The 14,068-nt window shown below is 45.7% G+C and overlaps 1 protein-coding gene across 1 annotated transcript in view; it reads right to left on the reverse strand.

Moving 5' to 3' along the window:
- LOC135908827 (uncharacterized) overlaps positions 1-14,068 on the reverse strand; it is a 60,533-nt gene that overhangs the window by 23,606 nt on the left and 22,859 nt on the right. Inside the window, exon 2 of the mRNA XM_065440658.2 lies at positions 11,987-12,236. The gene's annotated coding sequence lies outside the window, so the exon portion shown is untranslated. The remainder of the gene's footprint in view (positions 1-11,986; positions 12,237-14,068) is intronic.

Raw genomic sequence — 14,068 nt, forward strand, 5'->3', positions numbered from 1 at the left:
TGACAAATTTTTGTGCAAAGTATTGGAATCTGCTGCCGCAAGACTGGGGCAGGGTATGTATATATATATATATATATATATATATATATATATATATATATATATATATATATATATATATATATATATATATATATATATATATATATATACAGACACACACACACACATGTATATATGTATGTATGTATATATATAATATATATATATATATATACAGCTTCAAGCTACAGTTTTGAAAAATCTATCACGTCTACCATCTCCGCTCAAATGTTAGCAGTAGCCATAGCCCTCGCTAACACGGAGTGTTCGCAGAGGGGCTCGGTCGTGGTCACAGACTACCGTGAAACACGTCGCATCTTTCTCAAGGGACACGTGACTGCGGCTACCCTCGCGATAATCCCCAAATCCTTCAGCCATCGCCTACTCTGGTGTCCGGGCTACGCAGGGGTACAGGGGAACGATCAGGCTAACGCGTTAGCTCGTAGGTCTATCAACCGAGTGACGGCGACCTCTTCCAACCACAAGCGCTCGCACTATCCCTCCGAAAATACATTCACTTTATATGCCAAAGACATCTTTACTCATCAACGCGGAGTCCGCAGAAAATACCCGTCGCCTCACCCACAACTTAGCGGGGAACAGGCCACCGATTTGCGCAAAATACAGGCCGGTGTATTCCTCCATCTATGATTGCTGAACGCGATGCATCCCACTCGCTATAAGGCCAACTTCCCTTGGAGCGGTGGCGCACCCACCATAATGCATATAACATGGCAGTCCGCTAAGTACCCTCATAGGCCAAATAAAAGTAAAACAATGGAGCAGTGGGAGGCGCAGCCCGCCCGCTCCGACTTGGCAAGACAAATGCCCTTTATTATCCATCGGTCAGGCAGGCAGCAAAGGCCAGTGGGGCCCTGGACTGAGGGGCTCCGACCATCCTGCCTTAAAATCATTTCCAGTCTAATAAATTCTCTCCCTCTCTCGGTATATATATATATATATATATATATATATATATATATATATATATCAGGTCGAAGTCTTTTACACAGAAGGTGTTAGTATCACAGATGCGGGCGTAATCGTTATATGTATGGTTTCACGGTAGCAACAGAGAAATAAATCCTTCAACAAGTTTACATTAAAATGAAATAAACATTAGAAATAAAGGGCATGCTAGTGTGGATCAATAAAGGGCTAAATGAAAATTTTGCAAAGCACTTGTTTCATGCCTGCGTCGATGCCTTGTATGAAACGCTTACAAGACGACCTGGGTGCTCAGGGAGAACCAAACGCGCAAGAAATATTATTGTCGGAGAGAATGGGGGTGATGTTATGTGCGATGTGCACAGACAGTTGAAAGTATTTAGGGTATTTGAAGTTTTGCAAGTAACTACATACTTATCGCTTTTCTTCCTCTTTTTGAACATTTCTTCTTTCTTTTCAGTAATGATTATCCTACAGGTCGCTCAGATTTTCTCATTCTATTTTATTCGCGGTTGATAGGGCTCTATTAAATCCAAGGCAGTCACTACGGGAAGCGGAATACATCACTCAAAGTGAGGTGCAGAGTACTTTAGCATGGTCTGAAACTAACAAACTTGTTTTAATCTCGTTGTATTAAACTAATTTTAAGCTTGCTTCTAACCTTAAAGCTACGGCTAATAAGTGCAACTTGTTCCTCGGAGACACACAAAACACATAAATTAGCACTCATAAGTATCTAGGACTAAATCTCGACTCGTCACTGCACTGGGAACAAGCGATTGAACACGTAGGTAAGCAAACAATATTTGGTTGGTTTTGGTTGTTTTACGAAAATCAAATGAAAAGCAAAAAAATACAAAAATAACATAAAAACATAGTTTCATTGGGAGTACATTACAATGTTCTAGCTGACTCAATGTTAGCCAGTGTATCATATAAATGTACTTATGTTGAAAATAGCGGAAGTATGGTGGTTCTTTTTTTGCCACGTGTAAAGCAGAAATGAATGAAAAAATGGCTGTGGCTTAGGTAAGGTTAAGCCCAGGATGCGAAGCATACTAGCCTTTATTTTAGTTGTTGAACCACTGTTTAGCTTGGTGAACTGCTGTTGCTTGGCTATATTTGGTTCAGCTAGACGAAGAAACAACTCATGCGTTACTCTGCTTCGCCTTGGACGCCCCGCATTGTACGCGGTGAGCGTCGAGCAACGCAGCGTTCGGCGCGGCAACGAAATGTGTGCCTGAGCAAGCGACGCACGCCTGAGCCTTAGAAACAGCTCGTTTCTAAGGCAACACCGCATTCACTAGAGGCGCTTTTGTACCGCTTTGAAGCATCGTACTCGTGGCTCAGTGGTAGCGTCTCCGTCTCACACTCCGGAGACCCTGGTTCGATTCCCACCCAGCCCATCTTGCAAGAGTTGAGCCAAAGCCACTTCTCCTCTGTCGTGACATCACGGTGTCACGTGGTTTCAAGGCGACACCGCCGCGCCTGAGGAGCTGGGTTGAGGTCTCGTAATATGCTTCGCATAAAAATGACTTTGTAATACATGTGTCAATGCCTGCCTTATGATCGTAGTCAACGCATGGTGAAACGTAGTGCGGTGGAGGAATAAGATTATTGCGAACTGCTGGACGGTGAAACAAGTCATGAAACATGGCTTAACGCGTGATTTTACGGCGACGTGATGACTTAGTTACGCTGAGGCTTTCTTTTATTTGGGTTATACTTGGTGTACGCGAACATGAACGGAAAATCAAATGCACGAAGTTAAACACGTTCAAAAGGTGCATAGGTTATCCTGACTAGGGTCCAATACTGAGCCAGCATATTCAAGTTTTGAATGTATACTAAGGTTTTACAGAGTAGAAGTTTCAATGAAGGAGTCACGCTCTCAAAATTACGGCGTAAATAACCTAGCATGTAATTAGCGTTGTTTATTGTGTAATTAATATGTAGTGAGAAATCTAGGTTCAATCATATGTGGACTGCTAAATGTTTGTACGAGTTGGTGGCTTCTAAGGAAATATTATTTTATCAGTAGACAAAGGCGCAGCTAGAGCCACGATATACACACATAACGTTCCACATTTTTATATGTAATTCTATGCGCAACTGTTGACAGTTATATATAATTAAGATTGGACTGCAGGATTTTAGTATCATTGTCGTTGCATATCGTTATTTCGCGAAAGACAACACAATCATTAGCAAAAAGGTGAATTTTAAAATTACTGAGGAATGGAGGTCTTTGAAGTAAATAAAAAGAGCATCAAGCATGGATTCTTGCTGTAGACCTTCTCCAACATCACCCCCTAAAAAGTGGGCACACCAAAGTAACTTTCCAGTTCTTTTTGAAAACAAACGAAGGAATATTTCTAAAGTAACATATCCTTCACAGTCAAGGCAACACAACTGTAAGAGAACTGTCAGCTTTCATAGTATCCAAACGCTTAGCAAACAGGACTGGACTGACCATAGAGCCTAAAAGATGGCAAGCGGAGACGTCCTCCTCAAAGTGACAAGAGATGATCAAGTTGAAAAGCTCGCTGAACTCACCAGTATCGGTGACATTAACGTGACAATCCCTCCAGATCGCTCGCTCAGCACAAGCAGGGGAGTAATATCACAAGAAGTGTTCCCGAAACTTAGTGACGAAGAGCGCTTTGAAGGATCCCAAAATCAAAACGCAATTAACCGGGTACGAAAAATAACACTCTGATGGAACGACCAACAGATCCCCACGAAACGCGTGATACTCCCATTTGGCACCAGTACTGTGCCCAGTTCACTCGACGCAGGATACTTGAAAATCAGCGTCGGACCATACATACCGAACGCGAGGCGGTGCTTCAAGTGCCAGAGGTTCAGACATGCCTCACAGTCATGTAGAGGGAAAGAAACTTGCGCGAAGTGTAGTGCCAGTGACCATGCTTCTGACAACTGCAATGCTTCTGCAAAATATGTCAATTGCAAGGGAGACCATCCAGCTTGCTGACGGAGCTACCCTTGCTGGAAAGCAAAAAGATAAATAATCGCAGTCACTGTCAAGGAAAAAACTACTCTCTTAAGCGAGGAAAAGGCTTGGGCACTGACCTCAAGTAAGCTATGCTAGTGCGACGCGGCGAGAGACAGCGCCACGCCGGTTTTCGGAGTCTACAGCGTCCACGCTCGGTATTCGTGTGAAAACTCCATCCGTCCCCTTTGTGGCAGCAGTCAATGCTGCACTCTTTGGGGCTGCGATAAAACCTATCGAAGAGGGCAGCTTATCGACGATTTTATTTTAACAAATACCATTAGTCTTTTGAACTCAGGTGCCAGGATATTCTTCACTGAGCTCCCGTAATTTTAGTCGCCTTGATTTGCTAACCGTCTATCTTTACCGACTTTAGATGGGAAGTACTAGGTACCTCATATGGCGGCGATTTTTTACCTGCCGCAATCAAAGTCTCATCAACGCTGCCCATTGTACCTTGCAAACGGCGCCGTTGGAAACTACAAATTGCAGACTGGTCTATTTTCACAGAAAGTGTCAGGCCGGAGGAGCTCATTTTGATGGATTTAAGCATTGACGAGGTCAATGAAAAATTCACTGAGTTTATAATTGCAGCAGCTGTAAGGGCTATTCCTCAATTTTCTGGCATTGTTCGAGAAAAGCTGAGTCCTTGGTGAACACATGAATGCGCGGAAGCAATAAAGCAGCAAAATAAGGCCGGGGGGATCTTGCGTAGATGCCCAATGCATAACAACTTCCTGAATATCACACAAGCCAGAGCGAAAGCTCTATATATTCAGTGACCAGTGGAAAAATTGTCATCGGAGCAATACATATTGTTACGGGGAGGCTGGGAGTACAAAATATTGTATTTACAATATATATACAAAATGAGTCAGCGTAGTTAAGATGGCTGACCACCAACAACACGCAGCAGCCAGCGTCCCGCGATCTTCTTCTTCCTCTCTTCTTTCATCCTTCCGTAACAGGACCCCCGGGTCGCGAAGCGCCGTCTCGGCGCATGGTAGGCGAAGAATTGCGTGCGAAGTATGGCTTCAGTCACGAAACGTGAACGACGTCAACAGCCGTCGGACTTGAGGATGCAGCAAGCTGTAGCGGCGCAATCTCGTAATTTACGTCGTTAACTTGACGTAGGACTTCATAAGGCCCTGTGTAGTGAGAGAGAAGCTTCTTGGAGAGGCCAGCCCGACTACATGGTGAATAAAGGAGCACCCACGCACCTGGGCTGAACTTGAAATCGCGATGGCACCGGTCATAACGCTCTTTTTCTATATGCTGCGAGGCTAATAAACGAAATCGGGTGACTTGACGTGCCATGTGAGCGCGATCGATGACTTCACGAGCGTACTTAGTTGCAACACGTGGCAAAGAAGGGATGATGGTGTCAAACGGCAATGTTGGGTCGCGACCATGCAAAAGATAAAAGGGTGAATATCCTGTGGTGTCATGTCGGGACGTGTTATACGCGAACGTCACTCAGGCCAGCGTGGCGTCCCAGTCGTGGTGATCGTTGGAGACGTACATCGACAGCATCTCTGTGATTTTTCGGTTGAGACGTCGTAAGACCCTTCGTGTGTGGGTGGTACGTGGTGGACAGCTTGTGCTCAGTGGCACAAGATCGGAGGAGGTCGTCGACAAATGGAAACAAGAACGAGCGGCCGCTGTCTGTAAATACCTATCGAGGTGCACCGTGGTGGAGAATGACGTCGTGGAGGAGAAAATCGACGACGTCAGTTGGGCAACTAGTCGGCAACGCCTTTGTTATCGCGTAGCTTGTCGTGCAATCAGTAGCGACGACGATCCACTTATTACCTCTAGTTGTCGTCGGAAAAGGGCCAAGCAGGTCAAGGCATACGCGAAAGAACGGTTCAGAGGAAACATCAATTGGATGGAGTCGTCCGACAGGTGGCAGGGGAGCTTTCTTCCGGAGCTGTCACAATCCGCAAGTTGCCACATAACGACGCACGGAGTGGTAGAGACCCGGCCAGAAGAACCGGCGTCGTACGCGGTCGTATGTGCGCAAGACACCAAGATGTACCGCCGTCGGTGCGTCGTGAAGTTGTTCGAGAGCGACGGATCGCAGATGACGAGGAAGGACAAGGAGCAACCCAGGGTCGTCAGGGTTGATATTGCGGTGGCAGAGGATGCCGTCGTGCAGAACGAACATGCGCCACGTGGCGTCAGCTCTGCCTGATTGCACTCCGGCGATGATGGACTGCAAGGATTCGTCGCGTTGTTGTTCAGCGCGCATGTCGGTCATGTCAGTAAAAGCCATCACCCCTGTCACCGGACCATTCACAGCAGGATCAGGGGGATCCACGGGGTGACGAGAAAGGCAGTCAGCGTCGTTGTGCAGACGTCCAGACATAGTTGAGAACAAACGAAAATTCCTGGAGCCGCAAAGCCTAGCAACCAAGCAGTCCTGTCGAGTCCCGGAGGGAAGACAGCCAGCAAAGTGCGTGGTGGTCTGTAACGACCGAAAACGTGCGGCCGTACAAACATGGCGGGAACATGGCGACAGCCCAAACTAAAGCCAAGCACTCCCGCTTGGTGATGGAGTAATTTCTCTCGGCAGGTGACAGCAGGCGGCTGGCATGAGCTGTCACGCACTCGGTACAGTTCTGTTCTTGGGCGAGAACAGCGACGATGCCATGGCCGCTTGCGTCAGTATGGACTTCGGTCGGTGCAGATGGATCCAAATGGGCAAGTATGGGAGTGGTGGTCAGAAATCCAATGAGAGCGGCGAACGCGTGCGCCTGCTCCGAGCCCCATGGGAATGGCGTGTTCTTCTTTAGAATATCTGTCAAGGGCTGAACAACGTCGGCGATGTTTTTGACAAAACGACGGAAGTAAGAACACAGGCCGATGAAGTAGCGCACGTCAGAAGCAGAATGTGGCACAGGGAAGCTGCGTACGGCGCGAACATTTTCCGGACCTGGTTGTACACCGAATGCGTCAACGAGGTGTCTCGACACTGTAACTTGACGGCGCCCGAATTGACGCTTCGTAGAGTTCAGTTGGAGGCCGGCTTTTCGTAAGACCGCAAGAATGGCAGCGAGTCGAGTAAGGTGGCTGTCGAATGTGGGAGAAAAAATGATAACGTCGTCAAGATAACACAGACAGGTGGTGCATTTGTAGCCTCGCAGAGAAGAGCCCATCATACATTCAAATGTCGCAGGAGCATTGCATAGGCCAAAGGGCATGATATTGAACTGATATAAGCCATCTGGCATGATGAAGGCAGTCTTCTCGCGGTCCCTTTCATCAACTGAAATCTGCCAGTAACCGGATCGAAGATCAATGGACGAGAAGTATTTAGCTCTGTGCAGGCAGTTCAAGGCGTCATCGATGCGTGGTAATGGGTAGAGATCTTTTCGCGTGATCTTGTTTAAGTGGCGATAATCGACGCAAAAACGCCAGGTACCATCTTTCTTTTTCACAAGGACGACAGGCGAAGCCCAAGGACTGGTTGATGGCTCGATGACGCCATTGCGCAGCATTTTGTCCACTTCTGACTGGATGACTCCACGTTCAGCATGCGATACACGATAGGGGCGCCGACGAATAGGATTCGTCTCCAGTGTTGACACGGTGCTGAACAACAGGTGTTTGGCCTAAAGGCGTGTCGCCAAAATCAAAGATGTCACTGTACGATTCAAAAAGGAGACGCATGTCCGTGACATTTCACTCCGAAATACGTTTTTTTTTCAGACATGCGCAATGTCTTACCTGCCGCGCGATATTCGCTTCGTTCTAGGCGTACTCGTATGGCTGAATAATTTTATGTCGGGGTGAGGAAATTGTGAATAACGTAAAATAACTTCGGAGGACTAACGTAGTGCTTGATCTTTTTTTTCCAATTTGCTCTTTGAGGTGCCGCTCTTAGGTGGCCACTCAAGAAAAAGCATGGTACAGCTTCCCCCGTTTCACTTCGTTCTTCCTATATAGAGGAATGTGTGTTTTTTGCAGAAACCAGTGAAAAAAAGATTTTACACTTACCGCTGCTTTGTTTTTGCTGAAATTCCTCTGAAAGATAGAAGCTTCTTGTCGGGATTGTTCGATGTTGCACTTAGGGCAGTTGCTTGTCTGCTGCTTAAAAATAAATTGAAAGGTACTTTCGTCTATGGGGAATGTAACTGCTGCGAGGGCTGTGATAGCACAAAACGTGTCACCGACCCTCTGGAGATGCGGCAACCATGCAAGCATTGCTTGACTGCAGCTTACCGAGAGGCGGCGGCGCCTGTGTTATGCCAAGCAGGAGCACTGTACGTGCCCTGCCGACGTCACGCTGTGATGTTGGCACTGTGTGACGTACATGGGAAAACATGTATTTACAGTCAAGGTGACAAGGAGAGAATGGGTGGAAAAAAATCACTCGCCCAGAATTGGTTTCTAGTTCTCAAAGCAGTGTATATGTGCTTATTTTGATTATCATCAAGCCATGTAATCGTTACATACCTGCAATTTCCGAATGGATCTATTCGGTGAAGAACATTAAACGATGACTAAGTGCGCGCGCTACCACGTGTGCATTACAAACAAGTTGTTTCATCTGACGGGGCTACAGATGGTTTAGTTACTGACACCAGCCTATCCCTTTTTATTGCCGCACCTTTCAAAATCAGTCTGATGTTTATATGGAGAGAGCAATAATATGGACACTCCAGGCGTATTTCTGCCGTTGGCGTCGGCGTGATGTTACGCATTAAATGTAAGGACGATGCGCGAGTGCGAGTGAAAGCATGCGAGGGTGCGCCGACAATGGTGGCTCAATCTCGCGCGCACAAGGGAGGAAAGCGGGGAGGAAGCGCGCGAAGTTCTGTCGCGTGCAAGGCACCGGGGGTGGGGGCGTTCTACTACGGCGGCAGCTGCTGCTTATGGCGCGGGTGCGTGCGCCCTATTTTGAAAGCGATTTGCGTTGAGAACAAAGTGCGAGTGTGCCCGGTCATCGGGTGAGATGTGCTCATGTCTGCTTGAGCGCGCGTTACACCATGCTGGTTAATTTAGTTAGTAAGCTAATGTTCCCAAGTCTATACGGCCGATAAATCTACTATCCTTATTCGTACAGCTGTTTATTATATGCTATCGCTGTCGATACTTCGTCTTTCGGGCGAAACTGCGACAGTTTCATTCTTATGCCTTGTGCACCCTTCAGTCTTCATGAAGAAGGTGCACAGGCACAGTGCGCACAGTGTATCGCAAGAAAACCTTCATTCCCTTTTCTCACCTTTCTACGATGTTCTTGGAGACGCACACAAGAAGGGCCCTGAAATGTCAGTTCTAATGAATGACAGAATGGCCGCACTATTAACGCACGTCATGCCATAAATGCCATCCCGCAAGAGCTTCCCGAATCCCTCAACAATAAGTCGAGTTAGTGTGACATACCCGGCTATCTCACTCTCTTCGTCTCCGCGAGCGCGTTGGAAGCGATGTAGCGTAGAAGCCGAGACAGAAAAGCTGCGGCCAAAATTTGGGCGTCGCGGCGGCGAAAGGACTCGTCGCGCCATCCTATGGCGGTCACGGTAGACTAGGCTACGTACAAGGCCGCTGCCATCTGGGGGGCCACGTGCTGCAGACACAGGTACGCGCAGTGCACAGGTGAAATAACGGCTTCGTCTTTTCGACATCGCAAACATCTCAGGTAGCTGGCTCGCACCCTCTCACCATCTCGCCTCACTGCCAGAAGACCGCCCACTTGCCTGTTTTGTCAGACGATAGTGTTTCATCATGTATACCTGCCATAAGATTACACAGCTGCAGCGAGAGTTTTGCTTCCCCCTAGGTGCTTGGCTCAGCCACAAGTGCGACGACAGTACCCGGAATTCAAACAAAGGCACAACTCTTATTGGCACGCGCGAGGAAAGCAGAGACGAGGCGTGGGGCTTGGAGTCTCGGTGCCAACTGATCTTTATTCTTTGTGCGCCGGCCCTCTCTCGGCGGCCGGCTGGCTACGGTCGACTGCGGTCGGCTCTGTTCCGCGCTGGCAGCACCGCGGCTTATCCGCGGCATTGTTGTGTTCACTACACTCTCACCACCAGCTCTCAAACAACTTTCGTTGCTCTTGCTGTACAAACAATACAACGATCATACCCATATATACATTGATGGTTCAAGCACCGGGGACGAATCGGCAGGATCAGTAATTTTTCCTGTGAAAGTCACCACGTTCAAGTTGAAGACATCGCGTCAGACTACATCCACAGCCACGGAGCTTGCTGCTCTTCGTAGCACATTATGCATAATTCTACAGGAACCGCCTCAAAACTGGAGCATATTCAGCGACTCTAAGGCAGTTCTACATCGCTTGCTTTCCCCCTTACGCCGCGGACCCTACGAACAACTACCTTAGCAAAAACTCACAATAGAAAAACCGATAGCCTAATGGGTAATTGACACATATTGGTCTATTGATTTTGTATTTGCCAATTGGAACTACATTGACCGATTGGTTCTGTATTTGCCTACGGGAAATATATTGGCCTATTGGTTTTGTATTTGCCTATGGGTAATGTATTGCCTTTGTACAATTGCCTATTGGATCGTTCACACTTGTTGTTCATGTATTTGCATATTACAATTAGTTTTTTATAAGTGTGTCGTAGGTGTCCGTCGTCATGCAGAGAGCCCGCCATGTGGCAACATGCCTATTATAATAAGCAGAGTGGATAATTGGGGCATATGTACAAATATATTCTAAAATCAAAACTACACATGCTTCTTCTGGCCCTTCATGATTTCTGCTATCTTGCAGGCGACAATTCTTCCAAGGAAACTATGTCTTGTGGCGATTTCTTCTGGGCTGCTGCATCGGCGCTCTAGGTAGTTCCTGAAAAATGCTGAATATATACAGGGCCATGAAATGAGAAACTGGAGCACTTTCTTTTGATCCACCAAATTTTAAATTTAATTGCAAGGTATTAAGTATAGAAACTCGGGAGCACAGTGAAGAATTATCGAGACCTTTAATTCACCGCACATGTGCGCAATGTTGCAACAGATGAACTATAGCAAAAGATTGCACGCACGCACAAGTTATAGCATTTTAGGTGAGTTAGAGCATACCTTTCAAGACATCATATTTTGTAGTATCTAATGTTGGCTTGGCACCCGTTTTAGTCATATTTGATGCAGCGCCAGTGACACTTCTGTTCATGAGGCCTGCAGTCGAAAATATTTGTACGCGGGCCTCACAAACTAAAATGCCATCTTTCGGGCGCTGCATCAAACGTTCATAGTCAGACTTTCGCAGCCATATGCCACTACCCAGGAACAACTGAAACGATAAAACAAGCACAGCAATACTGTCACGAACCAGCTTTTACTACTGCAATAGAAGATTAAGCCATGCATTACTATTTTTAATTAATGCTTTATGTCATTGGAATCTCTAGATTGTGCTGTAATGCAAATACCAATCAATATAAAAGGCAGCTGCTTGTAGACATTTTCATGCAATGTTTTACAGTTGTCAAAAAGAACATTGGCCTTGACCAGTGTGCGTAGGCAAACGAAACAACAAGGAAAGAAAAACAGTAAAGCGAAAAAAAAAAACAAGGACGAGATGTGTTGACAACCCTTGCGTTCAGTTAGGAACCAACTGGCTTAAACAATGTTTTGCTAACGAACAACAGTGACATGCAATTAGATATTGGCATCAACTACAGGCCTTGTGCAATAAGCATAATTTTTGCGCTTCCGTGATTGCTGTCATCACAATTTCATTCCAGGAAGATGCTTTGATAGCAATGCTCTATGCTATCGCCCTCCATTTTTCTCTTCTAGTTTCCATCATGCCCATATTTCATTCGGTGGAGCTGCACAGTACACAACAAACAATAATTACCATAACCAAGGGCAACACATTCAAGTACAACATTTCAGTACTAAAGCGCCAAATCAGAGTCAGAGCCGGCTACCTGGCCATTCATCACCTGTACTTTGAAACAAATAAAATTTAGGTGAAGTTTCATTAGCACAAACCTCGTTCCCAATCGGCGAATATAGCTTCCAAGCTTCAATCTTCTCATTGTCAGCATCTTCTCAGCTTACTTCGGCCTCTCCAGCAGACTGTGACCGAGTTGCTGATGAGTGCTTAAGTGTGGGTGCAGCAGGCGACACACGCTCTGCTACCCAGTGGAGACTTGCACCTGTGGTGAAGGTTTCTTCTGTGGGGAACATTTCTCAGCTACTGTTGAGCCAGGCTGATGCCCCTGGGACAGCATGCGGTTTTCTGTGCAAAGAAACACATGGTGCTACTCAATGGAAAATAATTGTTTTTTGCTAAACAACTTTCGACATTCACCTGCACAATGTGTTCAGTATAAATGAGAGATAACAAACAACAACCAAATATGTGAATCTTAGTATCTAGCAATAAAAACGTACCGTTACAAATGGAATAACAAACTGCTGCAAAATGGAAACCTGTCCTAACGATCATTTTGCACAATGGTTTTTCAAGCATTTTCACCTTTTTGTCGAGCTTATTATTTTTAGTTTTCAGCAAGGTCATTTGCCGCTTTCAGCAGGCTATATTCCTGCTCCACCCGCTTGGCCTCGGCTTCCCAGTCTTTGTCACTATGGTCATTTATGGGAAGCAGCGCGTGCATTTGTTCCTGTTGAAATGCTGCTTCCGCTTCTTTCTTCTTCTATTTGAAGCGCTTGGCAGCTTTTTTCATTACCTACATTTAAAATGGAGGTAGAGAAATGTGACCAGGTAACATTTATTGCACTTAAATTTACAGTGCAAAAACGTGAATAGGGAACTTGTGGAATAGCAAAAATTAAAGTATGAGCATATGCATGGCAGGCTGTCATGAGAAGGTGGTCATTTTCCCTGTAGAAGCAAATTATTTGATACATCAAGATGTCCTAAAGCTGCTACATGGAGCAAGAAACTGTGCGGTTAGCATTAAATCCCAGCAAACTCTTTCATCAATGAATTACAATCACTGATATGTTCTTTTCCGATAAAGCGATGTGGCTTTCGTACCCAAAGCATGCCACTGAATCTCAACCTAAAGACGGCCTGAAATGAGCTAGGGTAGTTCGACGATGAGGCAATCAGATATACGTTATGTACACCCTTGCAATTTTTTACCAATATCATGCGAGCGTCGACCGTACAGCGTGTCAGCGGCCTTGTAGCGGCAAGATACGGCGGGATTGCCAACTTTGTGTGCAGGAGAAACAAGATGTATGCGCTGAAGAATAAGCAGGGTAAGATCATCAGCAATCTCGAAGGTATAATAAAAGCAGTGGAATAATTGTCTACTGACCTGTACAGTACCAAGAGGTCTCAGGAGTACTCCATTCGAAACAATTATGAACAGGATACAGAAAGTCCTCCTGTGACTAGAGATGAGGTCAGAAGGGCCGTGCAAGACATAAAACGGGGAAAAGCGGCAGGAGAAGATGCAATAACAGTCGATTTATTCAAAGATGGAGGAGACATAACGCAAGAAAAACTGGCGCCTCTCTATACGAAGTGTCTATCGACTGCAAGGGTCCTAGAAAACTGGAAGAATGCAAATATTATACTAATCCACAAAAAGGAAGATGTTAAAGAACTGAAAAATTATAGGCCTATTAGCGTACTTCCAGAATTATATAGAATGTATACGAAAATTATCTACCAAAATATAAAAACAAGTCAACCAAGGGAACAGGCTGGCTTCAGGAAGGGATACTCTACAATGCATCACATCCATGTCATTAACCAGGTTATCGAGAAATCCGCAGAGTACAATAAGCCTCTTTATACGGCTCTCATAGATTATGAAAAAGCATCTGATTCAGTAGAGATACCAGCAGTCATAGAGGCATTACGTAATCAAGGAGTACAGACCGCTTACGTAAATCCCCTGGAAAATATCTACAGAGGTTCCACAGACACCTTAATTCTACAGAATAACAGTAGGAAGATACATATAAAGAAAGGAGTCAGACAAATCTCTCTAATGCTATTCACTCGTCGCCCCGAGAATCGAACTTCCAGTTGAAGAAATTATTTGCAAACGAGGCATTTTTATGCTATCAACACAACTACCGTTCTACCAGATA

This window comes from Dermacentor albipictus, chromosome 1 (assembly GCF_038994185.2).
Source record: "Dermacentor albipictus isolate Rhodes 1998 colony chromosome 1, USDA_Dalb.pri_finalv2, whole genome shotgun sequence".
NCBI lineage: Eukaryota > Metazoa > Arthropoda > Arachnida > Ixodida > Ixodidae > Dermacentor > Dermacentor albipictus.